The sequence below is a fragment of the Triticum aestivum genome, chromosome 6B, assembly GCF_018294505.1.
Source record: "Triticum aestivum cultivar Chinese Spring chromosome 6B, IWGSC CS RefSeq v2.1, whole genome shotgun sequence".
Lineage (NCBI taxonomy): Eukaryota > Viridiplantae > Streptophyta > Magnoliopsida > Poales > Poaceae > Triticum > Triticum aestivum.
Genome location: NC_057810.1, coordinates 441356067 through 441369845, shown reverse-complemented (window position 1 = coordinate 441369845; position 13779 = coordinate 441356067). Strand labels below are relative to the sequence as shown.

The 13779-nt window shown below is 44.4% G+C and overlaps 1 long non-coding RNA gene across 1 annotated transcript; it reads right to left on the bottom strand.

The window, feature by feature from the left end:
• Nucleotides 1-9271: 9271 nt before the first annotated feature.
• Nucleotides 9272-13122, bottom strand: LOC123134209 (uncharacterized). Its single transcript, XR_006465578.1, has 3 exons — nt 13032-13122; nt 9387-9528; nt 9272-9299 (listed from the first exon to the last, which is right to left on the bottom strand). It is a non-coding gene; the product is annotated as an uncharacterized lncRNA (long non-coding RNA).
• Nucleotides 13123-13779: the final 657 nt, after the last annotated feature.

Genomic DNA, 13779 nt, shown 5'->3' with positions numbered 1-13779 from the left:
TTATAACCCTAGCGTCATCGAACCTTAAGTGTGTAGACCCTACGGGTTCGGGAGACATGCAGACATGACCGAGACGTTCTCCGGTCAATAACCAACAGCGGGATCTGGATACCCATGATGGCTCCCACATGTTCCACGATGATCTCATCGGATGAACCACGATGTCAAGGACTTAATCAATCCCGTATACAATTCCCTTTGTCTAGCGGTATGTTACTTGCCCGAGATTCGATCGTCGGTATCCAATACCTTGTTCAATCTCGTTACCGGCAAGTCACTTTACTCATTCCGTAACACATCATCCCGTGATCAACTCCTTGGTCACATTGCGCATATGATGATGTCCTACCGAGTGGGCCCAGAGATACCTCTCCGTTTACACGGAGTGACAAATCCCAGTCTCGATCCGCATAAAACAATAGATACTTTCGGAGATACCTGTAGTGCACCTTTATAGTCACCCAGTTACGTTGTGACGTTTGATACACCCAAAGCACTCCTACGGTATCCAGGAGTTACACGCTCTCATGGTCGAAGGAAGAGATACTTGACATTGGCAAAGCTCTAGCAAATGAACTACACGATCTTTTGTGCTAGTCTTAGGATTGGGTCTTGTCCATCACATCATTCTCCTAATGATGTGATCCCGTTATCAACGACATCCAATGTCCATAGCCAGGAAACCATGACTATCTGTTGATCACAACGAGCTAGTCAACTAGAGGCTCACTAGGGACATATTGTGGTCTATGTATTCACACGTGTATTACGATTTCCGGATAATACAGTTATAGCATGAATAAAAGACAATTATCATGAACAAGGAAATATAATAATAATACTTCTATTATTGCCTCTAGGGCATATTTCCAACAGTCTCCCACTTGCACTAGAGTCAATAATCTAGTTCACATTGCCATGTGATTAACACTCACAGGTCACATCGCCATGTGACTAATACCCAAGAGTTTACTAGAGTCAGTAGTCTAGTTCACATCACTATGTGATTAACACTCAATGAGTTTTATGTTTGATCATGTTGCTTGTGAGAGAGGTTTTAGTCAACGGGTCTGGACCTTTCAGATCCGTGTGTGCTTTACAAATCTCTATGTCATCTCCTAGATGCAGCTACCACGCTCTATTTGGAGCTATTCCAAACAACTGTTCTACTTGGAGCTATTCTAAATTATTGCTCCATTATATGTATCCGGTCTCTCTACTCAGAGCTATCCGGATAGGTGTCAAGCTTGCATCGTCGTAACCTTTACGACGAACTCTTTTACCACCTCCATAATCGAGAAAATTCCTTAGTCCACTAGTTACTAAGGATAACTTTGACCGCTGTCCTGTGATCCATTCATGGATCACTCTTGTACCCCTTGACTGACTCATGGCAAGGCACACTTCAGGTGCGGTACTCAGCATGGTATACTGTAGAGCCTATGTCTTAAGCATAGAGGACGACCTTCGTCCTTTCTCTTTATTCTGCCGAGGTCGAGCTTTAAGTCTTAACTTCGTACCTTACAACTCAGGCAAGAACTCCTTCTTTGACTGGTCCATCTTGAACACCTTCAAGATCATGTCAAGGTATGTGCTCATTTGAAAGTATTATTAAGCATTTTGATCTATCCTTATAGATCTTGATGCTCAATGTTCAAGTAGCTTAATCCAGGCTTTCCATTGAAAAACACTTTCAAAATAACCCTATATGCTTTCCAGAAATTCTACGTCATTTCTGATCAACAATATGTCAACAACATATACTCATCAGAAATTCTATAGTGCTCCCACTCACTTCTTTGGAAATACAAGTTTCTCATAAACTTTGTACAAACCCAAAATTTTTGATCATCATCAAAGCATACATTCCAACTCCGAGATGCTCACTCCAGTCCTTAGAAGGATTGCTGGAGCTTTGCATACTTATTAGCATCTTTCGGGATTGACAAAACCTTCCGGTTGTATCACATACAACCTTTCCTCATTAAAATTGTCGAGGAAACAATGTTTTGACATCCTATCTGCAAGATTTCATAAATAATGCAGTAATCGCTAATATAATTCCAACAGACTCTTAGCATCGCTACGAGTGAGAAAATCTCATCGTAGTCAACTCCTTGAACTTGTCGGAAAACATCTTAACGACAAGTCGAGCTTTCTTAATGGTGACATTTACCATCATTGTCCGTCTTCCTTTTGAAATCCATCTGTACTCATTAGCCTTACGACCATCGAGCCGTTCTGCCAAAGTCTACACTTTGTTTTCATACATGGATCCTCTCTCGGATTTTATGGCCTCAAGCCATTTATCGGAATCCGGGCCCACCATCGCTTCTCCATAGCTCGTAGGTTCATTGTTGTCTAGCAACATGACCTTCAAGACAGGATTACGTACCACTCTGAAGTAGTACGCATCCTTGTCATCCTACGAGGTTTGGGAGTGACTTGATCCGAAGTTTCATGATCAATATCATAAGCTTCCACTTCAATTGGTGTAGGTGCCACAGGAACAACTCCCTGTGCCCTGTCACACACTAGTTGAAGAGACGGTTCAATAACCTCATCAAGTCTCCACCATCCTCCCACTCAATTCTTTCGAGAGAAACTTTTCCTCGAGAAAGGACCCGATTCTAGAAACAATCCATATTGCTTTCGGATCTGAATTAGGAGGTATACCCAACTGTTTTGGGTTTCCTATGAAGATGCATTTTATCCGCTTTGGGTTCGAGCTTATCAACCTGAAACTTTTTCATATAAGCGTCGCAGCCCCAAACTTTTAAGAAACGACAACTTAGGTTTCTCTAAACCATAATTCATACGGTGTCATCTCATCGGAATTACGTGGTGCCCTATTTAAAGTGAATGTGGTTGTCTCTAATGCCTAACCCATGAACGATAGTGGTAATTCGATAAGAGACATCATGGTACGCACCATATCCAATAGGGTGCAACTATGATGTTCGGACACACCATCACATTATGGTGTTCCAGGCGGTATTAATTGCGAAACAATTTCCACAATGTCTTAATTGTGTGCCAAAACTCGTAACTTAGATATTCACATCATAGACATTTTATCCTCTTGTCACAATGATCTTCTACTTCACTCTGAAATTACTTGAACCATTCAATAATTCAGACTTGTATTTCATCAAGTAAATATTCTCAACATCTACTCGAATCATCTGTGAAGTAAGATCATAACGATATTCACTGCATGCCTCAGCACTCATTGGATTGGACACATCAAAATGTGTTACTTCCAACAAGTTGCTATCTTGTTCCATCTTACTGAAAACGAGGCTTTTCAGTCATCTTGCCCATGTGGTATGATTTGCATATCTCAAGTGATTCAAAATCAAGTGAGTCCAAACGGTCCATTTGCATGGAGTTTCTTCATGCATATACACCAATAGACATGGTTCGCATGTCTCAAACTTTTCAAAACGAGTGAGTCCAAAGATCCATCAACATGGAGCTTCTTCATGCGTTTTATACCATTATGACTTACATGGCAGTGCCACAAATAAGTGGTACTATCATTACTATCTTATATCTTTTGGCATGAAAATGTGTATCACTACGATCGAGATTCAATAAACCATTCAGGTTTAATACTAATCTTGATGGTAGAGGGAGCGTGCGATGTTTGATCATATCAAACTTGGAAACACTTCCAACACATATCGTCAGCTCACCTTTAGCTAGTCTCCGTTTATTCCGTAGCTCTTTATTTCGAGTTACTAACACTTAGCAACCGAACCGGTATCTTATACCCTGGTGCTACTAGGAGTACTAGTAAAGTACACATTAACATAATGTATATCCAATATACTTCTATCGACCTTGCCAGCCTTCTCATCTACCAAGTATCTAGGGTGGTTCCGCTTCAGTGTCCGTTCCTCTCATTACAGAAGCACTTAGTCTCGGGTTTGGGTTCAACCTTGGGTTTCTTCACTAGAGCAGCAACTGTTTTGCCGTTTCATGAAGTATCCCTTGTTACCCTTGCCCTTCTTGAAACTAGTGGTTTTACCAACCATCAACAATTGATGCTCCTACTTGACTTCTACTTTCGCGGTGTCAAACATCACGAACACTTCAAGGATCATCATATCTATCCCTGATATGTTATAGTTCATCACGAAGCTCTAGCAGCTTGGTGGCAATGACTTTGGAGAAACATCACTATCTCATCTGGAGGATCAACTCCCACTCGATTCAAGTGATTGTTGCACTCAGACAATCTGAGCACAAGCTCAACGATTGAGCTTTTCTCCCTTAGTTTGTAGGCTAATAAAATTGTCGGAGGTCTTATACCTCTTGACGTGGGCACGAGCCTGAAATCCCAATTTCAGCCCTCGAAACATCTCATATGTTCCGCGACGTTTCGAAAACGTCTTTGGTGCCTCTACTTAAACCATTTAACTGAACTATCACGTAGTTATCAAAACGTGTATGTTGGATGTTCGAAACATCCACAAACGACGTTTGGGGTTCAGCACACTGAGCAGTGCATTAAGGACATAAGCTTTCTACTGTTCGCATAATTGCTACTATCAACTTTCAACTATATTTTCTCTAGGAACATATCTAAAACAGTAGAACTAAAGCGCGAGCTACGACATAATTTGCAAAAACCTTTTGACTATGTTCAGGATAATTAAGTTCATCTTATGAACTCCCACTTAGATAGACATCCCTCTGGTCATCTAAGTGATCACATGATCCGAGTCAACTAGGCCGTGTCCGATCATCACGTGAGACGGACTAGTCATCATCGGTGAACATCTTCATGTTGATCGTATCTACCATACGACTCATGCTCGACCTTTCGGTCTCCGTGTTCCGAGGCCATGTCTGCACATGCTAGGCTCGTCAAGTTAACCCTAAGTGTTTTCGCTGTGTAAAACTGTCTTACACCCGTTGTATGTGAACGTAAGAATCCATCACACCCGATCATCACGTGGTGCTTAGGAGCGACGAACTGTAGCAACGGTGCACAGTTAGGGGAGAACACTTCTTGAAATTGTTGTAAGGGATCATCTTATTTACTACCGTCGTTCTAAGCAAACAAGATGCATAAACATGATAAACATCACATGCAATCAAATAGAGTAGTGACATGATATGGCCAATATCATATAGCTCCTTTGATCTTCATCTTCGGGGCTCCATGATCATCTTGTCACCGGCATGACACCATGATCTCCATCATCGTGTCTTCATGAAGTTGTCACGCCAACGACTACTTCTACTTCTATGACTAACGCGTTTAGCAATAAAGTAAAGTAGTTTACATGGCGTTCTTCAATGACACGCAGGTCATACAATAAATAAAGACAACTCCTATGGCTCCTGCCGGTTGTCATACTCATCGACATGCAAGTCGTGAATCCTATTACAAGAACATGATCAATCTCATACATCACATCCTTTTGGCCATATCACATCACATAGCATACCCTGCAAAAACAAGTTAGACGTCCTCTAATTGTTGTTTGCATGTTTTACGTGGCTGCTATGGGTTTCTAGCAAGAACGTTTCTTACCTATGCAAAACCACAACGTGATATGCCAATTGCTATTTACCCTTCATAAGGACCCTTTTCATTGAATCCATTCCGACTAAAGTGGGAGAGACTGGCACCCGCTAGCCACCTTATGCACCAAGTGCATGTCAATCGGTGGAACCTGTCTCACGTAAGAGTACGTGTAAGGTCGGTCTGGGCCGTTTCATCCCACAATACCGTCAAAACAAGATTGGACTAGTAACGGTAAGCATATTGAACAACATCAACGCCCACAACTACTTTGTGTTCTACTCGTGCAAAGAATCTACGCAATAGACCTAGCTCATGATGCCACTGTTGGGGAACGTAGCAGAAATTCAAAATTTTCCTACGTGTCACCAAGATCTATCTATGGAGAGACCAGCAACGAGTAGAAAGAGAGTGCATCTACATACCCTTGTAGATCGCTAAGCGGAAGCGTTCAAGTGAACGGGGTTGATGGAGTCGTACTCGTCGTGATTCAAATCACCGATGATCAAGTGCCGAACGCACGGCACCTCCGCGTTCAACACACATACAGCCCGGTGACGTCTCCCAAGCCTTGATCCAGCAAGGAGAGAGGGAGAGGTTGAGGAAGACTCCATCCAGCAGCAGCACAACGGCGTGGTGGTGGTGGAGGAGCGTGGCAATCCTGCAGGGCTTCGCCAAGCACCGCGAGAGAGGAGGAGCACTTGGGAGAGGGAGGGTTGCGCCAGGGGCAAGGGTGAAGCTCCCATGCGCCTCCCCACTATATATAGGGGTGGAGGGGGCTGGTTTCTTGCCCTCCAAGTCCATTGGGGCGTTGGCAAAGGTGGGAGGAAAGAAATCCCATCATTTCCTTCCCCACCGATTGCTATCCCCCCTTTTTAGGGATCTTGATCTTATCCCTTTGGGATATGATCTTATTCCTTCTAAGGGGGGATCTTGGTGCGCCTTGACCAGGGGTGTGGGGCCTTTCCCCCACTACCCACGTTCATGTGGGTCCCCCCATGCAGGTGGGCCCCACTCCGGAACCTTCTAGAACCTTCCCGGTACAATACCGAAAAATCCCGAACATTTTCCAGTGGCCAAAATAGGACTTCCCATATATAAATCTTTACCTCCGGACCATTCTGGAACTCCTCGTGACGTCCGGGATCTCATCCGGGACTCCGAACAACATTCGGTAACCACATACAAACTTCCTTTATAACCCTAGCGTCATCGAACCTTAAGTGTGTAGACCCTACGGGTTCGGGAGACATGCAGACATGACCGAGACGTTCTCCGGTCAATAACCAACAGCGGGATCTGGATACCCATGATGGCTCCCACATGTTCCACGATGATCTCATCGGATGAACCACGATGTCAAGGACTTAATCAATCCCGTATACAATTCCCTTTGTCTAGCGGTATGTTACTTGCCCGAGATTCGATCGTCGGTATCCAATACCTTGTTCAATCTCGTTACCGGCAAGTCACTTTACTCGTTCCGTAACACATCATCCCGTGATCAACTCCTTGGTCACATTGCGCATATGATGATGTCCTACCGAGTGGGCCCAGAGATACCTCTCCGTTTACACGGAGTGACAAATCCCAGTCTCGATCCGCATAAAACAATAGATACTTTCGGAGATACCTGTAGTGCACCTTTATAGTCACCCAGTTACGTTGTGACGTTTGATACACCCAAAGCACTCCTACGGTATCCAGGAGTTACACGCTCTCATGGTCGAAGGAAGAGATACTTGACATTGGCAAAGCTCTAGCAAATGAACTACACGATCTTTTGTGCTAGTCTTAGGATTGGGTCTTGTCCATCACATCATTCTCCTAATGATGTGATCCCGTTATCAACGACATCCAATGTCCATAGCCAGGAAACCATGACTATCTGTTGATCACAACGAGCTAGTCAACTAGAGGCTCACTAGGGACATATTGTGGTCTATGTATTCACACGTGTATTACGATTTCCGGATAATACATTTATAGCATGAATAAAAGACAATTATCATGAACAAGGAAATATAATAATAATACTTTTATTATTGCCTCTAGGGCATATTTCCAACAGTCCAGATTAACAAAAGACTTAACATATGAGAACCAAGGCATTTACCGCGTGGTGTCTGGTTCCCACAACAGAGGCAGTTGGGTACATATCGCTGGTGAGAGGGGCTTCGATCTGATCAGTAGCAGCTGATGGAACCAAGTAGATCCTCGTTGTATGCCGGTAACGCTGCAGATACAACCCAAACATTTCCCAGTTAAAGGGCCGAACCTCACCCCAGATATTTGTCGCAGCGGTAGTCCATTCGTCAACATAAGGGGTAATGCTCTCAAGCCAATAAGTCATGGACTTGTTTCCTCCTAGGCGACTGTCCCTGAGATTGACATGCGCGATACATGATTAGGTATATTATGAATGCAGAGCTGCCAACTAAAATAGTATTAGTACTCACTTGTGCACGTGGTCTGGCAAGTGTGGAATATCTGGAATTGCAGGCTCTTGATATAGACCAAACTGTCTCATCACCCTATGAAGAGACATCTCCTCAACCGTCACGTCGAACACCAACTTGGCCTTGGTCATCCAAAAGTGCCGATCTCTAGTGCACAATCCAGAAATCCCAACTGGGTACCTCGATGATATAGCCTAAGGCGAGTATGGCTCACAAATAACTTGATCCTCGTGCAAACTATCAAACTGCGCCATGAAGGACGGGTAGCATCCCCTAACCTGAGTATGCGCAAACTATCTCTGTGCATGACAACAAATAAGCATTAGTAATACTATTGAATGGCAAGAAATAATTGAATTAATTGTTACTTAATATAAAAGTACCTCTCGCCGTGTCCAAACAGATCCCATAGTAGGTAAGTCGCCGATAGCAGGCACATAAGTCCCAGCTAAGTCCTCCAAACCAAAAGGTTTATCAATGTAGACATAGGGTTGTCCAATAGGGAACCTCTCGTATGACCAAAGCTGCAACAATAATGGACATCCAACAAGACTAGATTTTCTAGACTTCAACAAGCAAGCTTTGCACAGGCCTCTGTACGTAGCCGCTAACACAGCAGAACCAAAACTCCTCTGTAGAATATCCGCAGGGCAACGTGCGTCAGCTATCTCTCGTGCAATACCGATGAGTCGTGCATCGACAGTGGTCACGTGGTTCTCCGTAAACATTGTCTTGCCGAATAGCCAAAGAATATATGCCTCTAGGGACCGGTCAATCTGAGCCTCCGACAACTAAACATCGGGATGTCCTAACGAGACAATCTACATAGAAACGTAATAATTGTATGAACATCAGACAACTAAAAAACAACATTTGTTTAAGTGGCCGTGATGGTTACCTGAAACTGGCTCAACCATCTAAAAAGAGGTCCATGAAGATCGTTGTCTATAGCCCTAGCAGTCGGGACTGCAGCCAAAAAACGGGTCTGCATCGCTGCTTGCCACCCAGATTCTGCCTCTAAGGGACCTATGGCAGCACCGGCCAGAGGTAATCCCAACAAGTAAGACACATCCTGTAAAGTAGGCGCCATCTCTCCCCAAGGAAAGTGAAACGTATGTGTTTCTGGTCTCCATCTATCTACTAAGCAGGTAAGGAGTGACTTGTCGTAAGAGAAACGTCTCACTTGCCTCTTGTGTAACTGCAATGGTTCACCTGCCTCATCTAAGTCCGGACCATCAATCCACTCATCCAATGTACCCTCAACCAGCCGTGGCAAGGGTAGAAGTCCAGCCCAACTTAACCTACAAAATAAAGAGATTGTTAGCGGCTATGAAAAGTATGTCAAACATAGTAAGTCATTATATGGTCTCCATTATATGCACACATACCTATCAACCCATGAATCGTGTATCAGCCAGTTAGTCTTTGGGGTACGAGTGACCAACACGTCTAAGTTGTTGCCCGCTTCCGTAAGAGCGCCCCGGTGCTTTCTATCGATGTTACCATTAAGCAACGGATACGAAGACATATCTGCAATTCAAATTATCCGCACAAATTATAACATAGTCCTGACATATTACAAATTAAAACATAGTCCTGACATATTACATATTAAAACATAGTCCTCACATATTACAAATTAAAACATAGTCTTGACATATTACATATTAAAACATAGTCCTCACATATTACAAATTAAAACATAGTCCTCACATATTACAAATTAAAATATAGTCCTGACATATTACATATTAAAACCCACTACGGCACATTATATAGCTTATGAGTTATTTCTTCCTCGTCCGCCCCTTCGGCCTCGACTGCCACGACCACGTCCGCCTCTTGCTCCTGTTGTCGCAGCCGTCGATGTGGAAGCACTCGTCGATGCGGAAGCACCATCTTTGTTCAGGTCGGGACAATATTTCATCCTATGCCCATAAGCCGCGCATAACAAACATTGTCTGGTTGCTCCACCAGCTTCAGACTGGTCCATATCGTTCCGGATGTGACGGGCCTTTCGTCTGCCCCTACTTGTTCGCCGAAGGTCTGGATGCGGGATGTATACTCTCTCACCATCGTTTACCTTGTTGAAATTGCCGACGACTCTAAACCCTGTCATCTCGCCTGTCCAGGTGTTGAGCACTGCCTCTTTTAAATAGTATGGGGACACGAAGGATATAGCATCCAACTGAATCTGGCCACAGGCAGCCAACACATGAGAGCAAGGTAGGTGCAGCAACTTCGGTTTGTTGCATGTACACTCACACGTTGGATATAATTCCGTTCCAATTTTTACCTCGTGTGTCTTCACCTCATTTCCAGAACCAAAATCATCGGTAGGAAGCTGAACCTCATACCTCCTTTCTTGATTCCCTATGAGTATGACACTGTGCTTCTTTGCTTTCTCTATCTTCTTTGCCATGTATTCCATGACGGCTACAATAAGGTGTGTTCTGATTATCTTCAATATGCTTCTTTGCTAACTCGTGCCTTTCTCTGAAATATCTCAAAGTGCCATGGAATACAGCCTCCACAATAGCTGTGAGTGGCAATGCTCTATTCCCTCTCAGCACGAAGTTATACACCTCTGCAAGATTGGTTGTCATGTGGCCATACCTAGCTCCATGTGTGTCATGCAGCAAAGACCAATTCATTGGAGGCTCTTTCTCTATCCACTCAGAAAAATTCTTTATTGCCCTTCCCTTCTTTCTCTTAGTATTAGGAGGGTCAATTGCTGGCAAGTCACAAAGACCAACTGGCTCCTCTAGCTCCGCGATGAGTGCTGCTAATTTAGCCTGATCTTCTTCCATTATCTTCCTTGCACGGACCTGCTTCTTAGTAAACTCATCTAGTTTTGACCAAATAAATTCGTATTTCCGCTGCTGGCTCTGCTTGCATAATTTTTTGAACAAGTTCATCAACCGCTTGTTCTTGAACTGTGAGAAAAAATTAGCCCCAAGATGGCGCATGCACCACCGGCTCTGCAAGTCCCTCCAAGGTGTTGGTTCGTCATCTGCTGGATTCCGAAGTGTCTTCACGGCCTTCAATATACCAGCATGTCTGTCATGAATGACACACACGTTTGGTCGGTCCTTCACGATGGCAATTTTCACTTGGCGGAAGAACCAAACCCAGCTGAGAAAGTTCTCACCCTCCACAAATGCCATGGCAAGTGGGATGATTTGATTGTTCCCGTCCACACCAATAGCAGTCAGGATTTGCCCTCTATACTGACCGGTCAGGAATGTACCATCCACAAACATAACAGGAGGACAATGCCGGAAAGCTTCGATGCACATAGCAAATGAGAAGAACACTCGTTTCAACACCTTGAAATCTGGTATACTCAGCAACCTCATGTGTTGTACGTTCACATAAGTGCCCGGATTCCTCTCCTTCAGTATGCCCAGGAGACGGACAACATTATCATATGAGTCGAAGAACGTCCCAAACCTTTCCTCCATAGCCTTCTGCTTAGCCCTCCAAGCCTTCCCATAAGCAATGACATAATTCCATCTGACCTTCACTGCTGTCTGGATGTGTTTTGCTTCCATATCTTTCTTCTCTACTATCTCAGTATACATGAGTTACGCAATGAGACTTGAAGTCAGGTTCGGATGCTTCACCAGCAGGTTCATCCTCACACAATTATGTGGGACGACAATGGTGACAACCCAGTGGATGTCATACTTCGGCACGTGACCGTGCACCTTCCCAGGACAACCTGTTACAACACATTTCACGGTATAGTTTGTTGGACTTGATATGTGTGTCTTGAAAACCCTCTGCGTAGACATAGCCCACTTTATCACCGCATACTTCAATTTTTTCTTTGTATCAAACATAGCCCCTATTTGTACTTGGTTCAGATTATACTGCCATGGAGTCTCATGGCCATCGTTCACCGTAAGGCCAGTGGATATGTCCTGCTCCCATGCAGAAGGAATCGGTACCTCAACTTCATCCTCAGAATTTTCAGAATCCAGTTCCTCCACCAATCCATCCTCGTCCTCTTCCTCCATCACCCTCTGCATTTCATCCCCTTCCTCATCCCCATCAGCAAAACCAGAAACAGCTAATATTACCGACTGGCTACTCTGCCCAGTATCAGGACCACAAACATTGTGTGGCACGTAGTCTGACTCTTTCTCCGGTTGGCTAGCATCCACATCTTGTGGCTGTGACCCGGATAAAACAATCTCGTTAGCCACTTCACTGCCTTGGCCGGGTTCATACCCCCTGTGGAGTTGTACGGTATTCTCCTTCTTCGGCACAGGTTGCACAAGTGCATATGGGTGGATTCTTCGGTCTCGGCAGCGTCTTAACAGGGACAACCAATGCTGGCTCCTATCTACCGGCATCAACTCCCACTTGACATTTTTACAAGATTTGGTCCACAATGCATGGATACTGACGGAACATACTTCAGGATCCAGACCGAAACTAGTTGTCAACCAGTACTTCAACTGTCTAATGTCCAGTCTGTCCGGGTCAGCTAGTGTCATAACGCCATTTTTAAACTCGCTAAGATCAACCCCCAACTCATTATATCGAACATTACCAGCGCCATAGTAAACATTCAGATTTACTGATTCAGACATTTTCACCTGTCAGACATTGCCATCTTCTCATTAATCACAACGAACTATGCACTAAAATGCCTCCAAAAATATATTAACACTAAAATTCATAATATGACTTATATACACTAACTAAACTATATTAATCACAATATACACTAATATTATCCGCTACACAAACTATGCGTTAAAATGCCTCCAGAAATATATTAACACTAAAATTCACAATATACACTAATATTATCCGCTACACGAACTATGCGCTAAAATGCCTCCAAAAATATATTAACACTAAATTTCATGATATACACTAATATTATCCGCTACACGAACTATGCGCTAAAATGCCTCCTAAATTAAATTAACACTGAAATTCACAACGAACACTAATATTATCCGCTACACGAACTATGCGCTAATATTTACATAATATTTGTGACGACGTGATTATACCTTCGAAGTGTGTGTCCGCTTCTTGCTTCTCTCTTTGACTCAGCGGCACCGGCCACCTCGCGAAGTACTTGCACCACCGGAGAACGACAACGCCACCCCCGACGACCGGAGGTTCAACTCCGGTCAGCCCCCAACCTGCTCCTCCTCCTCACCACCTCCTCCTCTGCAGCTGCTGCTACTAGTCACCACCACCTACTACCCGTCCTCCTCTCCACCATGGCTCCTCCTCCCCACCATGGCTGCTCCTCTACACATCAAAAACTATCCCATAGCAAAAAATAACACCGTAGGCCGGTGGAGATTGCTATGATCTACCGATTCTGTGGGTTGGATTTGCAAATGTGTGGCAAATGGAGGAGATCGGCGCGGGGGGGAGTTCTACAGAGAAGAACTGAGAGAGAGAGAAAGGGAAACGAAGAACAGCAGCGCAGGGGCGAACGGTGCTTATCCGCACCTTTTCGGCCTACACCTGGCCGAAAACCTCTTCGGTCGAAGCCTGGCCGAAAAGGCCAGCTTCGGTCACCGGTGGGCCGAAAACGGCCCAGTTCGGCCTCCTGGCACCCGAAGCTACTATTTTCGGCCGGGCCCCCGCCAACAACGAGTTTTCGGCCCAACCGCGGCCGAAAAGCCTACTTCGGCCACACCCTGGCCGAAAACTGCCTTTTCGGCCCACTCCTGGCTGACGGGCTACTAGTTTTGCGTTTTTTTCATTCTACGCTATAGTTTCCGAAATTGCTACAAAAAATAA